This window comes from Vanessa cardui, chromosome 25 (assembly GCF_905220365.1).
Source record: "Vanessa cardui chromosome 25, ilVanCard2.1, whole genome shotgun sequence".
Classification (NCBI taxonomy): Eukaryota; Metazoa; Arthropoda; class Insecta; order Lepidoptera; family Nymphalidae; genus Vanessa; species Vanessa cardui.
In genome coordinates, this window is record NC_061147.1 from 3,277,815 (window position 1) to 3,302,224 (window position 24,410).

At 32.0% G+C, this 24,410-nt stretch overlaps 1 protein-coding gene across 1 annotated transcript in view; it reads left to right on the forward strand.

The window, feature by feature from the left end:
• Positions 1-10,605: 10,605 nt before the first annotated feature.
• The window catches only part of LOC124540554 (plasma membrane calcium-transporting ATPase 3), a 128,859-nt gene continuing 115,054 nt past the window's right edge, over positions 10,606-24,410 (forward strand). The window contains exon 1 of the mRNA XM_047118221.1: positions 10,606-11,033. The gene's annotated coding sequence lies outside the window, so the exon portion shown is untranslated. The remainder of the gene's footprint in view (positions 11,034-24,410) is intronic.

Sequence of the window (24,410 nt, forward strand, 5' to 3'; positions counted from 1 at the left end):
TATCGACCAATCTACTTTCTTAGCGACCAAATGGACTACACAGTGCTAAGTGGTCAGTGAATTTAAATCCCATGCCAACCGTGAAAACTAAATTGTTACCTTGCTTTGTACCATTAGTTATACTGGCTCACGCACCCTTCAAACCGGAGCACGACATTATTAAGTATTGCTGCTTAGCGGTAGAATATATGAGTGGGTGGTACCCAGACGGGCTTTCAGCAAAACCAACCAATGAATCAAAATCTATCAAATGTTTATTACGTTAGGCGTTAATTACATGCCCATGCAATTCAATCAATTACGCCAATCAGACTTTAGTAGTTCTTTATTCAGTCAAAAACAATATTTTATTTTATATACAGGTTAAAGATAAATGGGTAATTCCGTGAAAAAAAAAACCTATACTTTTGAAAAAAGAACAAAAATTTCGAATAGGCTATTACTGAAAAAGCGATAGGTAATTACTAAAGAAGGGTGACATTTCTGTAACAATATAGATTTATTGGACAAATCACCAGTTCTAAGATTATAATAAATATTGAATAATGTTCAGCAAATAGCCTTAGATCTTAGTAGTTGATGCCATACAGTGTATACATACGCAATCATTTTTAATTATTAATCTGAATATTAATCAATCAAAGATAGCAGAACTGACAGCAAAATATATCGTGTAACGGATGCCGATAGATTTATACGATTACAAAAACTTGAAGGCACGATTAAATTTACTACACGTTTTTCAAACTGTAGTGATTTATTATAATACTAATTACTAATGAATTTTATACATGTATGAACTGAGATGGTCCAGTGGTTAGAGGTGAATCTTAACCGATGTTTGCGATTCATATGCTTAATTTGTGTTTTATAATTCATCTCGTGCTGGCGAAGGAAAACATCGTGATGAAACCTGCATGTGTCTAATTTCATAGAAATTCTGTCTAATCCAATAAACCGCATTGGAACAGCGTGGTGGAGTATGTTTCAAACCTCCTCGAAAGAGGGAAAAGGCCTCAGCCCGGCAGTGGGAAATTTACAGGCTATTATTTATATAATAAATTGTACATATGTACAAAAAAACATTAACCTCAAATGAGCTAGCTTTCAAATTCTTTGCACTCTAATGGAGATAAAACTTTAAACAAAACCATTAAACGATATAAAAGAAGCAAATAAACGGTGACGCCATTATGGTTAGCTTAAGATTTAAGTCAAGGATCATGGATAGGTCATTGTTGGGGGGTGGGGGGTAGGGTCAAGGCCGAACTGCCGCCTCGCTGGCGCTGAGACAAAGTTTTTATCAAAGACCTATTAGACCAGGGTTGATTAGTGAAATATTTTACAATAGGGACTTTTCATAATAGACTGAATATTTTGTAAATGGAAATATTCATGATATGAAATACAAAATTATTTTGTGTATTTGTTGGCGCAGAAAAATATGTTTAATTATTTATTTTTTTTATAGTTGCAGGCTTTTTATGTGACTAGTGACCTGCCCCGGTACGCAAGGCTTCTATTTATACGAAATTGGTGTATCCATAGAATATAACATGAATTACCCCCTACATACAAACTAATTCAATAAGTTAAGAAGAAGTTTATACTATCTGCTTGAATGTATAAGCAATGTATCATTATATATGTTTAATGACTGCACACATATCGTTACATATAAAGCCGATTAATTAATTATTATTTTACGTTCTTAAAAGACTAGGAGTACTAAGCCTCCAAGATATATGTTTAATATTATTCACACGGTTGTTAATTTGAATATATGTATTTAATGAAAAGTACTTAATTAAGTCAATACCACAACTGTAAACATAACAAGAGGGAGTCACGTTCGCAATGGTCAAAATATCGAAAAAGAACGTAATCATTATCAATAATACAACACTGTTTCACTTAACTACTTATACCCACTTTATTTTTACCGCACTTTGAATAACAACTTCGCCGGCAACCAAACGCTAAAATTTCCAGAATACATAATGAATGCTGTAAATTATTTTACATCGACCAATTGCGTCATGTGAAATTAGTATAAATTCTGTTTATTCGGCTTTATCCCCACCCTCGTGTGGTTAGATAATACTATTCAAATTTTAATTTATTTATTTTATATTACTTCAATATTTTAAATATATCAGTATTGCAATGTAAAACTAATTTCAAAGCTGACCCGAATATATTACGAGAGATACTTATTTGTAATCACTTCCTAAAACAAATCCCCCCCACTCCATCTGTCAGTCTTTCTGAATGAGAGAAACTCAAAAACTATATATTTCAATTTCAAAAGGAATGTTTAAGTGTATAATTCATTAAATTATTGTATAAATAGCCCAAATGATGACTATAACTATTAAACAAGACGGGAAAGCATGTGAACTTTACTTAATTTACTGACGTGCACCCTAACCGATACGGTTTTTTTTATCGTATAGGTTGTCGGACGAGCATGTGGGCCACCTGATGGTAAGTGGTCACCATCACCCATAGACAATGACGCTGTAAGAAATATTAACTATTCCTTACATTGTCAATGCGCTCCTTGGGAACTAAGATGTTATGTCCCTTGTGCCTGTAGTTACACTGGCTCACTCACCCTTCAAACCGGAACACAACAATAATAAGTGCTGTTATTTTGCGGTAGAATAACTGGTGAGTGGGTGGTGGTACCCAAACGGGCTTGCACAAAGCCCAACCACCAAGTAAATTATTATAAGTTATATGTATGTATAACAACAGAAATCTTCCATATTTTAACTGAGCGAAGCCGGTACAGGTGTCTAGTACATAAATAGAATATTACAGAGCACTCCGACGCTTAGTAAGGCACCTCAATAACATTAAAGTAACCCTACGAAGTGCGTGATATGACTCGTAATGACGAATGAATTGAATTGAATACATGAATATAAGGGATAACTTACATCAAAAAAATTGTTTATTGCGAATTTCAATATATGATCAGTAACGAAGCGTGGTTCCTCTGTACTTGGACGTTGAATTGGCCAAAGTTACTTTTCATTCAAATCTCAATATCACAATTGTTTAAAGGCCGGCTACCGATTTAAAAAGAATTGCTCCAGACCCCTTGGGTTTTTGTCGTCCAAACTGATAACACAAGTGATAAGCGTGAAAGGAGGTTCTTTTAAAATATTAGGTATATTAGTAATTCCTAGATTAATTTGAGCCACTATAAAGATTTTTTATTTTTACAGAGTGTATTATACCACAGGCTTACTTATAAAAAACATACAAAAGTATATATATATAGAAAATCATTTCGAATCGATTCGATGTACTTATCTAAGCTCCACGTAGCCTGTTCTCTCGCCAACTTTCTGGGACTGATTAAATAAAAAGAAAAAATTGAAACTGACAGTAGCATAAAATGTACCCTGGTATCTCAGATAGGAAATAAAGCAACATTCCCGTAATATCCCTTTATGATTGGTCTGGCACCTGACGACCGAATCTCGTAGCGCGCGCTGATTGGTCAAAATCAACTTGCTTACCGTTACACACTTCCGTCCCTTTTCATGAAATCACTCCCAAGGGTCGCAGGAAAGCGTGACGTAAGATGTTACACATAAAAAAACTTCTAGATTTTAATTTCTCTTTTATATTTATGTTTTATTTTTTTTTTTACGAAACCAGTCGTGCATGACAATAAACACCACTTACCGCGATTTATACTTACGCTGTATTTTTTTAATTAACCTCGTAATTATGACGATGCTTGTAACACTCGCCTCGAGTGAGGTGCCTTAGTGACGTCAGAACATACCTCTCGACCTCCTGTGTAATATTCCCCATACTTGGAAATGTTTTATTTTGCACTCGCTAAATACTAGTAAGTATCACTACTGGGCCGTGGCCTACTCTCCTCTCTAGGGGAAAGTTTAGAACATATATATGCTATTCTAGTGCGGTTTAAATGTCAATGTGACATATCATAATATCATCCGACATGTGCGTGTTTCCTCACGACGTTTTCCTACAACTTAAGATGTTTTCTACAAGGTAATTTGTTTTCTTGAATTTTGAAAATTATGTACCTCACATCGCTCATCCGGTGAATGAGTAGCTTACCTTAGTTCCTGGTACACAAAGGCTGCATAAATTATATTCAAAACTTAATCCAAAGCATTTACCTGACGCTTCAGTTACTTCATAAATGAATAAACTCCAAACACTCCAAACGAATACTATTATTATGTATTTATATTAATAATAGAAGTAGGTTTGCAACCCAGAAATTAGACAATGGCAACATTTGTAGAAGTCTCACTATTTTATTTGGAATCTTTGTGATTTCAAATTCGAAAGTATGCATCATGAATAATATACGAACGAAAAAATGCCATGTGTACACATACCCTTTACTTTACCTTTAATCCGAATATTCACGAAAAATGCCGAACATTTAGGCTTTTTTGATATATTATGGGTAGACACCAAATGCCTACGTCAGGTTAGTGATCACAAACACCCCTAGACATTACCACTGTTAGAAATATTATACATTCCTATATGATTAATACGTCACTACACTTGGGAGCTATGATGTTTTTTCTGTATCTTCCCTGGCTCACGTTGCAAACCTGAACACACCAATACTATGTATAGCTATTCTGCGGTAGAAAATTTGAATAGCTGTTGATACCGTAAAGTACTCGTTATTTAACACAATATTCACGCTTATATAATGGTTCAAATACAACACATTAAAATATGTACAATATAAATTTTATAATGGTCATTAAAATTTTCTTATATTTTATAATATTATAGGGAAGTATGATCGTAACTTGGCTCGTAGGCGTGGTCCCGATGACGTCAGACACGTCACTCGACAGACAGGCCGAGAAATAAGCTGTTGCATTCGAAAGAGGGAATATTTATTTTTATTTCTCTCATCGCTTTATATTAACTTGACTTCTATATCTATATACAAATGTGATGGATTATTGGAAATACATTTGTAACTTCAAATCAATTCTGAAAATCGTTTTTAAACAATTTAATAAGATACTTTTTCATCTAAGCTATCTCTGACATTTTATATGTGGAGTCTGGTCGTTCTTACGATGAAAATTCATTATATCTGAAAATAAACGAACATGTTCCAAAATTATAACTCGATACGATAAGAGAAAGGGGCCCTTATCATGATTCAGAAATTGACCCAAATAAATTAACAAACGAACATTGGATAAGCTATGTATAGAAATAAAGCATTAGATGTTTCATAATGAACATTTATAATCGTACAAAACATTTAAAATAAAATAGATCAATCGTAACTTTATATCGAAATTTCATTTATCATTCAAAATTAAAATGTAAAAACCATTCTAGATTAATATAAAGATTGAAATCGGCTATTTATTATTACATTTTATTAACATGTAATTAATACTGCTTCAAAGTATTAAAATGTTTAGTTAAGTCTTAAACTGAATATTTTTTCATGCCAACAAGGCTTTGAACAAGGAATTATATATTAAAGCTCCCTCAGTATGCAAGAAACCTCTGTGCATTCTATAGTGAAATCTGCTCAAATTCATTCAAATGTAATCCGAGCTTGCTTGACCTTTCAGCGTTCATAGTCTAGGTTTACTACGGAACTATAATAATGAGGTTCCTGCCTGGCCGCACATACCAAGATTCTCGGTTCAAACCCCTAAAGAATGGGATTTTCTGTAAACAATTTAAAGACCGCCTATTGTCCATTAATATTACTATTTAGAAATATGTATGCAAGTAAAACAACTATAAAAATAAGTCAACTAAACTAGGCCGTAATTAGGGAACTTCTTTAGGGCCTCCATATGAGAGGTGCTATGACAAAAGAGATTCAGACAAGTTAACAAATATCTACATATACTTAGTCATATTACAATAATGTAACTAAATTATTTTTTAAACGTTAACGATACTAGTAAACAAATTATAGCTTACTGATTGAAATAAAAATATTGTAATTAATTCATAATATAATTACTAGCGCTTCTGTTGATACCTCTACTCCTTTGTGCCTCCAGAACTTTAAATGACTGCAACTGATTTTTTTTTTTTCTACCAAAAGGAAGTTCTGTGAAGTAAAGAAAGAAACATTCGATATCTGTATTGATGAATTCGATTAGTAACGCAGCTTAAGATAATATTGAAGGGACGGGTAGACGTATCGATGACATTATTTAGCACGTCATGATATCACCGTATCACGTAATGCAAATCAAATTATATATTTTATACTAAGCCTAATTTATGTTATCTTGGTACTCCACGTGTTATTTGGATATTTTAGTATATTAAGTTTTTATATAACTTTTAATATATTATCTTAACATTGTATTTAACAACTTTGTATTTTTTAAATGTTAAAAAAGAGTAACTTTAAACCGGTTCTTCTCGGTAGAATCTACTTTCCGAACCGGTGATAGCTTCACTTAATTGTAAAATGACGATTCAAAAGTGCCTGTAAAAGCCTACTTGAATAAAGTTTATTTTGATTTTGATTCATATTTTTTATGCCTTAATCATAATTCATAACGAATCTCACAAGTTGAATTATACCAGACTCGTCTATTTAAAAATAAAACTGGATCTGAGAAAGAAAGCAGTTTTAAATGTACTCGATAATTTAATTCCCTACAAACGTTATAATTTAACACACTAAGAGATTTTTGCAAAACGCAGTAAACACCGCCATCTTGAACAGCGCTCTTTCCCTCCCTTTTTTCTATTCCAGACAAGAACTAGGATTTGCACTTACCTTCGAACATTTCAGATAAAAAAAAAAAAAAAACAAATCATTGATTTTTTAAATGTATATCCCTGGCGCCATCTAGCTAGCAATATAACTCAATCACTTACTGAATGTGTATTCATTATTATTGTGTAAATAATCAGCACTTTACGATCCATCGGCGACGTTTGAAATAATAACTTCCGGCTCATAAAATAAGGTCGTAATTTAAATGACCGTATTATAATGACTTCCAATAAACAATTATATTACACGTTGCTTTTTTTTTAATCGTCAAATTTAAGAATAATATTAATGAATTATAATTTTAATGTCGACTCAAGACCAATCTCGAGATTAAGTCAAATTAAAAAAATATAATTATGTGAGCAGAATATGTAAATGCTTGTGTAAAGACCAAAAAAAAAAAACAATTTGATTTTTTTTTTAATTTTTATTTCGAACTAAAAAAGTGATCATGGTTTCTACATCAGTGGTGTTGAGAGCATCTCTAAACGGTCAAGTGCCAGGTTTTTTTTTTAAATTTGGATGTTTACGAACACATATAGTAAGAGATAGTGTTGGCAGTTACAAGGCGTCGAGGACTTGGACCAGCCCCTCGATGTACTGGCTTACTGCGTAGAAATGGACCACCCACTGATGCGATGCTAAATATTAGTTAAGTTGTAAAATGACTTAAAAACTCTGATAGCGTGATTCAGAACTGTAAGTTAATTGACGACTTTAAACTTTTATTTATATATCAGTTAGAAGTTAAAATTTATAACTTAGTACGGGAATACTTTAAAGAGTTACCTTAAAATTATACGAACTATATTTTTCTTTATGTTTTTTTTATTTTCGTTTTCAACAATTTTACGTCTATAAAAAATAATTTCATTTTCCATTTAAAAATATATATATTTATTTAGGACTTTCAAATGTAACTTCATATTGTATATCAAAACATATTATTCAATTTATTAAACAAAAAAATTAAAAAATATAAAAGGCGATCTAGTCCGGAATTGAACTCCAGTCGGTAAGTAACAATTGACGTGCATAAACCACGAAACTGCGCCATTTCACCTCTCCAAAAGTACACAGAGGTACATTATAAAATCTTATTCAAGTGCACCTGTAAATAAAGTTAAAGTAATGTACTTAGTTACTTAAAGTAAGGCAGCACAAATGTTATATCAACAATGTTTCGCTGTTATTCAAAGTTACTCGTTTATCAACTTAACTTGTTAGTGTGTTTTTATTTACATCTACCCTCAATAACAATGTTTTCATCATTTTGAATTTCAAATTTAGAACATATTTTTTAATATTCATATTAATTTGGAATTAGCACTATTGAGCTATTAACTGAAAGTTACTTAAATTATTTATCATCGGACATTAGTATGAGTGTGTGACTCTCGTGCTTATATTACAATACGTCTTAGTGTGTGTGAGATGACTCAGAGTAATGTCGGCAAAAAAAATCAAATTTAATTTAATATAAAATAATAAAGTTTCACGTAAAGATTGCGCCTTTGAATAAATAGATATTATGCATAGACAATCTTGCTATCGTCAAAAAAAAATTACTTTAGTCAAGTAGGCTTTTACAAGCACTGTTGAATGGTCATTCAATAACTATATTAAGTGAAGCTACCGGTTTGGAAAGTCGATTCTACCGAGAAGAACCGACAAGAAACTCAGTAGTTACTATTTTCAACATTAAAAATAACAATTTCAGTATTATTAAAACATATTTGAATGTACTCCCGATGTAAGATAAGATACATTCTTTTAATATTTTATTCATTAAGTCCTAAAAAAATTATCGTAATATACGTTAAGCCAAATTAAGCAATTTTCGTAATTATACTAACTCAGCGTTGTTAAGTGGCGCGTGCAAGATTGATGAGCAAAGTTGCAATCTCATATTTGCCTCACAATTTTCACACATATATTCAATAGTGTTTGAACCCGCGGCTTCGCTCGTTGTAGTCTGTTCATCACATCAACACACACACAAATACATACAATGCACATGCACATGTAAAATCTCTTGTTCTCATTATATACTATAGTTATATATACATACTTTCTCCTTGTTAGTAATACAATATATATTTGAAATATTTGTATTTGATTCGAAAGTAAAGTAAAGTAAAGTAAATTTGCAATGAAATACTTGAATAAAAATATTTTGATTTTATAAATGTATAAAAAAACATTTACTTATTTATGCTTAACTGAAAACATACATATTATATTTGTTTATAACATAATAATTAATAGCATGAAATGCTTAAATATATACAACTATGAACTAAAACTAGTTACTGTATAAATCTTGACCGCGTGGAATGGTGGCAAGAATGTTCGTTGAATCGCAATCCCGAATCTCTGGGTAAAAAACGAACCATCCAAAACCAGTGAAGGTAATGTCGAGGTGTTATACTTTTGATGAAGCTTTTTGCACCACTAATCCAAGGTCACAGCGTTTCAACAGCAAATGCGATAAAAAGTAATTTGACATAAGACACCAATATTCATATATATTTTTACATACATTTTTTTTATACAACAACAACAACAGCCTGATAATTCCCACTGCTGGGCTAAAGGCCTCCTCTCCCTTTGAGGAGAAGGTTTGGAACATATTCTATTCATATTCCTTTTTTTCTAAATGTAAACATATTCGGAATGAAAAAAGCTCGTTCGGTTTTTTACGCCGAATTTTTCCTATTCTTTCCGAACCCCTAACATTCAATAAACAAGGTTTACCTGTGTTATATAGTCTTTGACTTAGCTTGCCTATACCATATTGTGTCCCAACTAGGCTACGTTATCTTGTCGCTTCGACGCTGCGATTGGTGGAAAAAATGACACACGACACATAAAAGCCTTACGAAAATGACGTACTGGAGATAAGGCTGAGTTGTATAAACGATTTTGTCATCATGTCTTTTATATAAACCTAAAGAAAACTACCCGATGGGTCCAATACGTTTCCGACTCCTCAAAGTCAATATATACTTCTTGGAACATCGCATTCTTTACTATGATAAAATTCCACAGATATTTTTAACTTTGCCGATTCAAATAAAAAAAAAATACATTAATACATAATCATATTATTCAATACAAGATTATACAGATAACAAACAAGCATGATACTTCTGACTACTGACTGCTAAGCACGATTTATTATATTATGTAGGTATATATTTAAGTAATAATGTATTTGCAATGTTGAAAAAGAGTAACTACAGAGTTTCTTACCGGTTCTTCTCGGTTGAATCTACTACATTCCGAACCAGTGGCAGCTTCACTTAAGATAGTTCAAGACTATTCAATAGTGCTTGTAAAAGACTACTTGAATATAGTATGTTTTGATTTGATTTTTTGTACTAACCTATACAATAAACATACGTTAGGTATCAACAAACGAATTATTTAAGCGCATTTCTCTTTTTCTAGTTACGGGCGTTGTATATATTGACGTTTTCCAATCTCTATCCTATCCAATAAGATCACTTCGTTGTCCGTCTGTTTGTCTGAACACTGCGAGCATAAAGTATACCCTTGTGCGCAACATGTCTTGCGCAGTTTGATAATTCCCAACGAAAATGGCTACCCTAATCGAATTCGGTCAGATCATCATTTCTGACACTGAATGGACCTATTATCATAAAGTGACATTTAAACCTTCTCTCACTATACACACAATACAATAGTTGTATCTGAAAATGTTACCAGTGCACAGAATATGTAGCGTTTTATATAAAAGAAACTCTTCTATTGTTTCAGATAATCGCGCCGCGGTTCACGTAGAACTGACCGACGATCAAACCTAACCACTCAAACGCCTTATATGGATCAGAGCGAGTGCAGAGCGCGTGCTTCGCCGCGTTTTAAGACACATGAACATCTCGAATATAGGTAATAGCGCAACAGGGACGAACAAAAACCAGCCAATCGTATTCCTAACTCGCCTAACTGTCTATCGGACTTCCTAGGAGGACTTTTGGGTGCTTTATTTGTAATGGACTTGCCTTAAATTTATTTAACAAAATGTGTTTTGCTGTATAGTTAACACTGCCATTAAGCGTAGGTGTCTTAGGAATTGAAATAATTAAGGGTTGGACCGTGGGGTGTGTTTCTGTGAGGTTGGTTTGTGTGATGCGCCGGCGGCAGCGGCGACGCATCGGAGGGGTACCAGAGATACAGCATTATACGCTGGTCTGACGAAACCGACAAGGTAAGAATTATCATTATTTAATTTAACCTAAAATATTGTTACATACGACGTTATTGCTGTTAGAAAAATCAACATTCATTCAAAATTACTAGAACGTTATGGTATTTGTAGGCAAAGACAATTTAATATAATGCCAAAAATGTTTTCAAATTATTGTTAATTACGACTTCTAAATAACGATTTCTAAATAAGTTATCTTTAATGCTAATCCAGTCAGACTTGTTCTTATATTCAAGGACGTAATTGTATTTCTAGGCTAAGATTTTATCAAACCCGCAATCGTGAATGATTACCAATTAATACCGACGTCAGAATCACGGCCCATGAGGCCGGCATCTACGGAAGAAAATAAAACGATATATATGATCTTGGGCAACTCAAACCATGATGTGCTATTCTCGTTTTATTAATTGCTCGGATACTCAAATTAATCAATAACAAGTTCATTTAAGTAATCTTGAGTGTTTTATCACAGTCATTATAAGAATTGGAAAATATTTTATGGAGACTTTTTCAAAAAATTCCAAATTCAAATCTTCATGATACTTTAAAACCAAGAACATTGACAAACGCACGATCTCAGTACACTTTGAATCGACTATTATAGTTAACTAGCAGTTGCCCGTAATTTCGCTCACGTTTTAGGATATTATCATGAGTTTGGTAAAAAAGTAGCCTATGTCCTTTCTTGGAGTTTGAGTTTGCTTCATACCAAATATCATCAAATTCGGTTCAGCGGTTTGGTCGTGAAAGAGCAACAAAGCTTTCACATTTATAATATTAATATAGATTATAAAACTACCCTCAGTTCAAAATTTATCAAGCGGAACGAGCGATGAACGCAATGGGTATTTTTATACGTGTTATAATAGTTATGTGTATTCACGACCAAAAACGACCTATTAAAATTGGTTTATCATAATGCAGTAATGCACTCATCCATCTCGGCTGCAACCCAATATGATATCTAGGTCAGTCCCGTTCATCAATTTCAATGTCTATCCTTGGTAATTTCACACTTGACGTAAAATGGACGCATTGAAAAATATTTTTATCAACGTGATTTATTCAAACTGATATAAAGTTTAAATCGGATTTTGTATATTTCGATATGAGCCTCTCGATATTTTTTAAATGAATACTTTTATGTTTTCATATTTGTAATTAAAAAAACTTGTTTCGCGTACTTTGTTGTTTTTCCTTTGTATTTTACTTTTCTTTATTCCGTAACTAGCTCCTCAGTTTTTATATACATCGGTCTTGAATCGGTTTAACGGTATATATGTCTACAGCGCCATCTAGTTGCGAGTTACAAAAAGTGTATAAAAAGCAAAGCTCCGTAGAACGATGGGAAAGATGCTTTCGATATAAATATCGATTAAATAACGGACCCATTTAAATGAATGACGTTCGATTAAAAGTATAGACAATAATATTAAAATCGTGTGAATTTAATCATGTATATAGAAAGAGACAGAGATATATCTTCACGTTTTTTCCTTACGTGAAGATTTCGGCCAGTGCCCAGTACTTGTACTGGAAGTAACGTAACTAAAACCTTCTTCGTCAAAAAACACCTGCCAGCGACATAGGTTCTCTGCCTTGTATTAAGTAATAAACCTTTCCAAACGTGCTGCATCTTTTGTTTAAGTTTTATTTATATTTATTTCTTACATTTTTAGTCGTAAGATGTTTGTTCATTTATTGTTACAGATTTAGAATTTGGATTTGGTAATTCAGGCTTATATATTTCGGAAAAAATGACTGAATTGTCACCATCGAACTTTAACATCAATATATCTATTTTTAGATAAGAACTAGCTTAGCGACGTAACTTATTTTAGGAATGAGTTACGAGCTTACCTACTTTCATCGATCGCCCGAACTGATAAAGATATTCTTGACATTGACAACTGATTGCATTGATTAAGCACGTCAGCGGTGACCATAGAATATGCTACTTAATCATTTGCCATAACCTATAAATATGTAAAATGTCTAGAATTTTGAAGTAATAACTCTTTGGATATGTGTATGGGCATACAGCTTCGTTACGTAACGCGTTACGGCTTTATTCTGTCTGGTTTCCTTTTCTCTTACGCATGTTCAATTTAGATAAGTTTAAGTTATCACTTCTGTCGTACCTCCTAAAACGCACACATCTTTTTATCTGTTTGTAAATCTGTAATGTTTTCATTTCACACTGCTGTAAAGGCTCCTCTTCTAATAGTAACCTAATATAAAAACTATAATCTTTTAACTTTCCCATAACGCTGCATAATGCAATGCGTATTTGTGCATAATAATGTGCAAAAAATATATCCGGAGGATTGAAATTGACAATTATTGTTATAATTATTAGGTACATGTTTTGTCCCGTGTCTGTAACGTTGTCCGAAACTAATATAAACGGGGATACAGCGATTCGAAATACATATTAGTCTTTGTATGGAGCTGTCGTTTGTTTATAAAAAATAATTAGACTTCATAATTCATGATCGATGATTGCATTGAGATCACTCAATCTCACTCGTGAGTTTAGTTTGAATGTATAATTTGTCTCATACTCTGGTATTATGTTGTCGTGAAGCCTTAGCCCAGCTGTGAACATTGTTTTTTACGGTATAGATTAGCTGATGATCATATAGGCAACCTCATAGACTCAAATTCAAATTACCTTGTGCCAGTTGTTACACACAACAATACTGATTACTGTTGTTCAGAGTTAGATTATCTTTTGAGAGGGCGGTACCTACCCAGACGGGCTTGCACAAAGCCCTACCACCAAGGACTTTTACTACCTATGTTACTACCCTTTATGAAAATAAAAACACGTATAGCTATATCAGTAATCTAATAGGTATCGTAACTTTTTAGTGTGGGTTTAATAGATTTCCATGATTGCCGCAATATGGCACATTAAATTTTTTATTGATTCTCAAGTTTAGGCTATTAAGCGATCCACTAAAATACACCGAGATTTTAAAAATTTTGAATTACATTTATCATAGATATGACAGCTTTAGCTCATTCAATTTAGATATACAATTCGTTCTGCCTTTTTACGCATACAATTACAATTTATATATATTAATACCTAATATATAGAGAAGGAAGCCCTTGTGGTGTACCCACACTCTCTATTCGAAGAAAAACTACATAATTTATTATAGTATTTTGTTATCAGACGACCAAGACCTAGAGTTGGGCTAAATCTCATTGATACTAAAAGCAATTTGATTTATTTGAGAAAACTGTTGCTAACCTTACCTAGCTTGAAATAATTACCGTGGGTCACTAAAATAACTCAGTAGTTCAATGTATACTTGACTACTAGACTACGCTTATTCCAATTCTTAAGTCCAGCTGAAAAACACTCGTTACAATCTATGCCTCATTAAAGCCCTCATTTAATCAGCTGCAAAAGTGATAACGTCACAAAACTAACCATTTTCAAAAGTTAATGCATTCATGTATATAAAATAAATAACAATACTTTTGAAAAAAGTCATGATGTCATGGAACGATATACTTTCGCTATTTGTTATTAAAATATACAATGAAGTAAATTAACAAAATTTTCAGTAAATAAATGACAATTTCTTTTTCTATGTGAAAGTAACTCTGACTGTTTATCTGTCGCTCTTTCCAAACCAATGAACCGATTTTATTGAAATTTAGTTTGAAGCTAATTTGAACTGCAAGTAAAGATATGCTACTTTTTTGCCTAAAACATGACAACTAACACGAACGAAGTCGCGGGCGACTACTAGTATCATATAAAACGGTATACTAGAATGACATAAAGAAAATCGGATCAGGTCGCCTGTTCACTCTCCTAAAAGCTGAAAGACGACAAAATAACGCAACATGCGAATTTACTCTTACATAATATAATAATACTTGGATTCGTAACCGTCGAAATTAACCTACGCATACGATACATACAAACAAAATCGAGGCGATCGTAAAGAATTGTGATGACTTTCAGAGAACTGAAATAAAGGCGAAGTTGCAGCTATAAATCAAAGGAACGTCAAACAATAAGGTTAGGGCTTAAAGTACGAGTGATAAGCGGAAATGTAGAAGCGACGTTAATCGCTAATACTCAAATATTATCATAGCATTCCAGTAACAGCTGAACTATACATACATTAACAGCCTGTAAATTTCCCATTTCTGGGCTAAGACCTCCTCTCCCTTTGAGGAGAAGGAAGGAAAAACTAATACTGCTTAAAAGATAACATCATGTGGGGGAAACACGTAATGCGTTTTTACAGCGAAAAAAAAATACTGCCTAAAGGATAAATAATAAATAATAAATAAATAAATATGAGACAACATCACATACATTACTCTGATCCCAATGTAAGTAGCTGAAGCACTTGTGTTATGGAAATCAGAAGTAACGACGGTACCACAAACACCCAGACCCAAGACAACATAGAAAACTAATGGTAATCTACATCGACTCGGCCAGGAATCGAACCCGTAATAAATAGATTCATCCTTAAATGTTTAGTTTTGTATACAATATAATTGATATAATACAATTAAAAAAAAACTTGGTTTATGGCAACCTTCTTGCCTCCATTGATCACTGGGAAAGTAGGGGACTGTGGGGATGATTTGTATGTAACTGTATAAAAATATTGTTTGTTATTAATTTATATTTAACTAGCGACACATCCCGGATTCGCACGAGTGCAATACTGATACTAAATAAAATACAGAATATGTTAATTTACGACATTTTCAAAATTATCAGTTTTACTTTACTATATTGTCCATTTATTATATACAAAAACCATTCTATAATCACTCTATCTATTAAAAAACCGAATCAAAATCAATTGCGTAATTTTAAAGATCTAGGCATACACAAATACGACAGCGGTAAGCGACTTTGTTTTATTTTGTGTAATTATACAATGTACATAATTCTTCTATTTGAATTAAGAGACCTTAATGGACAAATTGTGATTGGTTGGAAGTAATTTTTAAAATTTAACGAAACTCTTATAACTTGAACCAGAACATAAAGAACAATGTGCTCTGATTCTTTGGAAAATGTGAAGTTTTACGCGTTTCCTCTTTTTGTTATTGATCTGTATTCTGTGTTTAAAGACAATATGAAATATCTTATTTCATTTAACTAATTATATTAATCACTTGGAACCTATACATAATATATTCCATCGCCAAACAACAATATTTAGTATTTTATGTTCATGTGAGTCAGTGTAACTACAGGCACAAGGCACATTCTTGGTGTATCGTTAATATTTCCTACACGGCCAACGCTTGGCATCAGGTGACCCATTTGTGCGTCCGCCTACATATTTAATAAAAAAAAATCGTGCACAGCGCATTGACTAAGCATAGGTAAATAACCTATATGTACTGTGTTGTTCAATAGTACATGAAGTGTACGATTACACTTTTACAAATGTTTTAATTTATTTAAACACTACCGATCCGGCTTCGCACAGGCGCAATGGTGATACTAAATATAGTAGAGAATGTCTTATCGCTTTTTCTTTACTATATTGTCCACATATTATATACCAAAACCTTCCTCTCGAATCACTCTATATTCAAAAAAAAACGCATCAAAATACATTGCGTAATTTTAAAGATCTAAGAATACATAGGGACAGACAGTCATAAGCGACTTTGCTTTATACTATATACCTAATGATGATGATGATGATGGAGATATTCTTCAATGGTCTTTTTGTCATCTGATGCTGCCTGTCTTTTTCGGGAAACTATGGATTAAATAGAACATCGGAATTTAAAAACTAACAAAAAAATCTTGTTCTTTTTCATACTTTCATCACCATCGGTTGAATGTTTTAAAAAATGATAGTGCAAAAGTAAAAAAAACCCTTTCCATTTATTTTTATTTTTTTTTATTTATTTATTTATTTATTTATTTATTTATTTAACCCATTACAACTTGCTTAGCGCTAATATTTGCAATACATACATATAACATTTATTTTATATAGAAAAGTAACACTTAAGTTATTAAAATATACTGTACATTAAATGAAGCAATGCTAAGCAACTCAAGTTCGATGGACATACCCTCCGTACTAGGTGAACTGTATGACGGTAGGAGCACATTTCTCGATCGCGAGTCAATAGCTGCATAGTATAGGCAAAAGTTACATGCTGCTTCCATAATTGTTCTAATTATACAGAGCACTTATTTTAATTTTATATTAATTTTAGTATCACATGATATATATATACAAAGCAAGATGAGACTACCTGTAAATAGTAGAAATTTAACCTTGATAATTTTGAAATGTAATTTATTTATTGTTTGTTATATTGTATCTACTGTCGGTTGTCCCAATAAAATTAAAAATAAAGATAAGTATAAAATAAAAATAAAATAAAGATAAAATAGGATATCGATAATGCAATTTTGTATATGTGTAAGCATTTACGTAAGTGCCTGAGTTCTTGAGTGGTTGTGTGTTTGTCTGTGTGTGTGTGTGTGTGTGTGTGTGTGTGTGTGTGTGTGTGCGTGTGTGTGTGTTTTTGAAGACAAGTTTTTAACAAGAATTTTCTGTATTTAGATGAAATAAGTTCTTAAATGAAGTCAGGTTTTAACAATTTTTCAGTATCATCATACGATAACATTTTAAGAAATTTATGAAGTGATATCTTGAGATTATATTTAGAAAGGTCTTTTATAACAATTTTTCTAGATATTTTATTATATAGGTAAGGTGCCAAATAGAGATAGAATGATTTAGAGAAAGCTAGTTTGTACTTTGGTTGATCATACAATCTATCATGTCGCCTCTTATGGGATGCAGTACATAGCTCACTATGTTGCATCATCAATATATCTTTTATATATATTTGTCGAACGGTTAAAAAAGGCATGTTTTTATATAGTGAGTCGGTAGGATGCATATACTCTTTAAAGGTCATGACCTTCAATATAGCCCTTTGAGCTCGTTCTAGTGTAAGCATTAAATTTTTACTTGCTCCACCCCATACAGAAATTCCATAACTTAATAGGGAATAACAAAAGGCGTAATAAATTGAGGTCAGCAGTTTTATATCACAAACATACCTGAGATTTTTAAAATTATTAACATTACAAAGATTATTAACATATACAATCACCAGAAACCGTATATATGAATATGTTATATATTTAGTAAAGTTTCTGCAAAAACATTGTTCTCCTTTGAGATTTTCCATGCAAAAATCTACATTACGTTTTTGTAATTAACTTTTTCGGTCGAAGACACGAAAGTGTAGCACAGGCATTATGTGCTCTGTGTGGGCCGTGTACCCGGACGTACTCGTGAGATTAGGGTATGTCTACAAGAGTTTTATTACCGATTAAATTGTTCAACGATAATCACGCTGAGAACGTCACCACTTTGATCTTTACAAGCTTTGACTGAACCAGGTCGATGACCTTGTGAATTTATATACACTTATTCTATTTTATTATTTTTTTATGAAGTTAATATTTATTTACTTACGTAAATGTTGATGTTCAAAATAAACGAAGTCTTTATTGTTATTCCGAAGTTAAACACGTGTTGTAGTTGTTTTGAATCAAAAAATAAAATTACAGTTATATTCCTACATTAATATATCAAATGCCCTGAGGCCTCAACATGAAAGGGGCACAGCAGAGATTCTGACGATTTAAGAAATATACTATGTAAATATCTTGTTACTAATTACTGTTTTAAAATATACCGATACAAGTATGTGATATAATTATTAAGGTCTCCACGCCTCTGTTGGTAGGGCTCCTAGTCGCCTCAGGGCCTCCAGACCTTTTGAATCCGACTCTCATGACTAACGTACCTTTTAAATTACATTACTAGCCTGCAAATTTCCCATAGCTGGACTAAAGCCTCCTCTCTCGTTCATGAGAATGTTTGGAACATAAGTACATAGGTATACAAGATGCGTTAGAATTTAGATGAAATTATATGTCTTCCTTTACCGCCGAGCATGAGATGTTCATGAATATTCAGTGGAGCTTGCCTGGATTTGCAGCCGCGATCATCGGTTAAGATTCACGCGTTTCAACTACTCGGCCATCTCGGCACATTAAGTTCGCTAAATCAGAATTTTAAGAGATTTTCTTATAAGTAAAAAACACAAGCTTCGTGCAAGAAATAATTAAAACAAAAACTATTTTACCGAAGGTCTTTCTTGCTTCGTATAGTTTATCTCGCTACTACAAGCTCTTGAAATTAAAGAGCGCGGCTGAGGAGCCGGCGATGATCTGATAACATTTCACAGAGTAAGGGCTTTATGATAAGGGCGTTTCATACTGGGTTTTAAACTATCTTCTTTTTTCAATAATATTATAAAGCATTCCGTTTTATTAATAGTTTAACATATATATATATATATATATATATATATATATATATATATTTCAAAGTTTTAAGGTTGCGTTTTGTATAATCATTTTTGGAATTTTAAAATTTTATAAAGAGGAACCAAGAACAAATTTTGGATTATTTAAAATTTTGGATTCCTTTTTTTTATAGGTACTGAATATAAACTTAACGTTATTGTAGATTAATAACATCTGTATAGGTACAATGTTATAAATATGCTTTTAATTTATTAAGACAGTGGAGCAGAAACGTTAAATAATAAATAAATACTTATCATTGATGCAAGTAGCATTCCTATCAATTGTTACTTTTATTTATATAAAATATACATTAAGGCACTAATATACAAATAATTGAGTCGAGATGGCCCAGTGGTTAGAACGCGTGCATCTTAACCGATGATTGCGGGTTCAAACCCAGGCAAGCACCGCTGATTCATGTGTTTAATTTGTCTTTATAATTCATCACGTGCTCAGCGGTGAAGGAAAACATCGTGAGGAAACCTGTATGTGACAAATTTCATAGAAATTCTGCCACATGTGTATTCCACCAACCCGCATTGGAACAGCGTGGTGGAATATGTTCCAAACCTTCTCCTCAAAGGGAGAGGAGGCCTTTAGCCCAGCTGTGGGAATTTACAGGCTGTTGTTGTTGTTGTTGTATACAAATAATAATTAAAAATACTGCACAAATCACGACCGCATGGCAAAAATGGACCAGCTGTCCACAAACGAAGGCAATAAAATACAATAAGCAATATCCCCATCAATGACATAATCTGCCTACAAAACTGTATTAACAAATACTTCTGTAATTCGTAAGCAAATATTAAAAAGACTTGCGAAGCGATTTTATAATGGTGGGAAGCATTGTATACGTTTCCCTATTGTGTCGTAATTTTGATTTCGTGCGGCAGCAAAGATATCAAGGAGATTAAAAAAAAAGATCCGTTATATAACAAGATGGGTAAATGCGTGGAACACAGCCTCGTTGAAGATTGCTGTATCAAACCATAACAATTGTTAATGATAATTTATCTCATGATCAAAACTCCAGAAGACGGGGCGGGTGCCATTTTGCATATTTTATTGTTTTCTAAATTCGTAAGGCTGGTTAATATAATCGGAATGACGTAAACATTTTATGAGGATTGTACTGTAAATAATTATTGTTATTTTGTACAAGTATATATATATTTAAAGATACGGCTAGAGACTTTTATTTTCTCAAAAGATTTACATTTAAATTGCCTACAGAAAAAATTACAAAACATTTAGGAAAAAATGAAGTTGAATAAACTTACAAAGTAGGTACGTATTAGTATTAGTCGAGTAGTCTTACATATTAGTGTAGTGCAAACAAGTATGGATATGTATTATGTAGGGTATACTACTAAAGAAATATAGTGCGAAAACAAAATAATGATAAGTAAGGAAGGTGACTAAATATTTTAAATTGGTGTGCCGTTCTATTCTTTTTTTCTTTGATGGATAATGTATGGTATATAATGTGTGCACTTATTTATGATTATGTTTATAGAATTACACAGAATATTTTATTACAATAGAGGTTAAACGTTTATATAAGACAAAATAAAACTGTTTATAAAAATATATTATTTTACGTGAACTAAGCACATTTCATCGCGTTAAAATTACATCTTTCAGGAATCCAATAAGATATTCAGTGATTAATTGACAACGATCAAATCAAATCCCTTGTTTCTATAATTACATTGGCTAACTCTCATTAAGCGTGATTTGACGTCGCTTGTTGGTTAACAACCTAATCACTTCGGGAGTTCGAACCTTGGGACCACTGTACCGTATTCCCCTATCAACAAAACCGACCGACGACGTTATTAATTATAGCCAATCACAGTTAGCGTTACGACAAACAGCTTTGACATTAAATTAACGTAATATAATTCGAGGACTTAAATATATAGTAAAGTAAGTGACAGCCTGTAAATTTCCCACTGCTAGGCTAAGACCTACTCTTCCATTAAGGAGAGGGTTTGGAACATATTCCAACACGCTGTTCCAATGCGGTTTGGTGGAATGCACATGTGGCAGAATTTCGATGAAATTAGACACATGCAGGTTTCCTCACAATGTTTTCCTTCGCCACGAGATGAATTATAAGCACCGATTTAGCACATATATAGAATGGTGCTTGCCTGGGTTTGAACCCGAAATCATGATTAAGATGCACGCGTTCTAACCACTGGGCCATCTCAGCTCTTCTTAAATATATATTCGGTATTTGTTTATAGATTCTTCAAAAAAATGCGTTTCTAATGCTGACGAAGTTGCTATCGGAACTTCGGACGTAATATTTAAGTGGCTATAAAAATTTAAGTGTTGTATTATAAATAGAAAAATATATATTAATCAAGAAATGTTTGTAGTTCTAGCAGAGGCATTATTTAGAGAAAATCGCACGGAACACGTAAATTTAAAGTTGGTTCATCTCCTCCTGCCATTGAAACATTTTACATTATTATGAAGACCGTTTTTATGGGCGATTATAAAATGCTTATCATTTTGGTGTAACATTTTTTTTAAATAGGCACTTATGTATTTATACTAAAAACCGTATGGTTAATACGTTTTAAAATGTTTTTATTAGATTTACATGTATGCATATTGTAATTTACACACACATACTTATTAATGACGGATGACAATACAATCATTTTGTCCTAGTTTTCAAGACGAAAAAGATTGCTAGGTTAAAAAAAATGAAAATAAAAAACAATGACATTGCAGGTTGCCAAAGTACCACCGCATTCTTTCGTGTTTTTTAGTATCTATATTAGTATAGATACAGATTATATATAAAATATATATTATTAATGATTCTGCACAAAATGCACACATATACACCCTTGATTAAGAATTTATTTATTACAAAAACATACGTTACATAATTTATTTATTCTTTCGCTTTATTTGTTTATTAAAATGTTATTAATTCTGATATAAATTAATTATAGGCACTTTAACAAGTTTAAGATTTGTAAGGGCTGACAAATATATATATAAAAAAAAGAAAAAGTTAGCGTTTTGTTGTAACTGAATTGTTTAGTATCCAGGTCAATGGGTGACTAAGGGGAAGTGTGACCGTTATTATATTCAAAGTTTATTGTTACTGCGTTGTAGATATTCAACATTTTAATAACGCTTTTATAAATGTGTACAAATTCATATTACTTTATTTGAATAGAAAATTGGACTAACATAAATAACACACTAACTTTAAGATACTCCTGTCTTTATTATTTAAGCTTCCTAGTTTTTTTTTTTACAAATTATCGTTTAGGCACTAATCCTATGTTCCAAAACAGTCTTTGATCTCGTTAAGAATATTAACCTAAATTCCAAAGAATAATTATATTGTCGTAATTTTTAAACAGGCAGTCAAATTTCTTACTTCTAGGTAAAAAAATACTCAGCTTATATTTTTAAAACGTTCAAATACTACGATAATCTTTACAATTTCAAGTAAGTGTCAAAATGAAAAACGCTAGCCGCCATTTTATTTCACTAACAAGGTTTCATATGGTTAAAAATCTATAGAAACACAAATTTCATGAATCGTCAAATCCTTTTTTTCATAGAGATTTTTAGATAATAAAATCTGAATTAATAATTATCATCAAAATATATAATAAGAATTCGATTAATACGATTAGGATATAAAATAATTCAATGAAAAAACATAAAAAGAAAGAAAAAATATAATTAAATTCTGTCCAGGAGTATTTCAACAAAATAATAATTATGATATAAAAAATGCTATGCAATTTTATTACTTTTGTGGGTATATAAAATATTCATAAAATTTTCTAACCTAATTAACACGAGGTTCATCGTCTTGTCCGCCATATTGAATTTTCGGAAAGCGCGAAAATATTTTGCCGTAACATGAGTTCTGACAGCGAATTAAGCTACTAATTAAATATATATATGAAATCCTAAATGTAAACATTAATTTATTGCTGGTTTTTATTTACACAAATATGTTTTTCGTAAACATTAAATTTATATGTTAATAATTTATAAAATTATGTCGATATTTAAAAAACGTAAATATATATTTATTGCTTGATTGATGATTTGATGATTTTTTAAATCAGTTGAAAATTCAATAATCTCTTCAACTGCAAAGACTAACTCAACCCGTTAAATCTAAATATTTGTCTGCTATTACTTTCAAATTCGCCATTTTCAACCAATTTCAAAAAGGAGGAGGCTATCAATTCGTCTGTATTTTTTTTTTTGTATAATTTTTGCTTAAAACTATACGTAGTGATGATGTTCAATATACTTACTTTTAATAATCTATTTTTAAATAACCAATCAGATAGATTTTGTAACTATTATGGTAGTCTATTATGGTGGTCATATTTATTTTTCACTCAAATCCACCGCAAGTTCATTAATTACATCACTCTAGTAAATTATACATCGTTTGTAATTCGTAAGCGTAATCGTTTGAAATAGCGCTACGCATGAGAAAAACAAATAATTTTAGACCTAATGGCGTTAAGGATACAGTCGGAATTAAAATATTGATTTCCTTTAATTTGAAAATACCGCTTTTGTCGAAAATTTTCTATACAGCGCTTCAAGTGTTGGAGGGTTTTGGTTAGCTTTTACGTATCAGCGCTACAGCGATAGAAAGTGCGAGTAGGATCGATCAGATGCGCGCGCCTGTGATGACGTCACCGTCGCCGGGCCGCTGAGGACTGAGGTTGCTTTCAACTTTAACCATCGACAAATACAATAATTTATATAAAGTAGATGGTACATAGTAATAAAAGTCTTTGCACATTTTACTTGAAAGCGATTTATTTTATATTACAATACACTTTTCTCGATGGATTTATTAAGTACTTATATAATATTACAAATATATTGACGAGAAAACGTAACAGACTCATTAAGTAAGTACGTGTACAAGTTTCTAG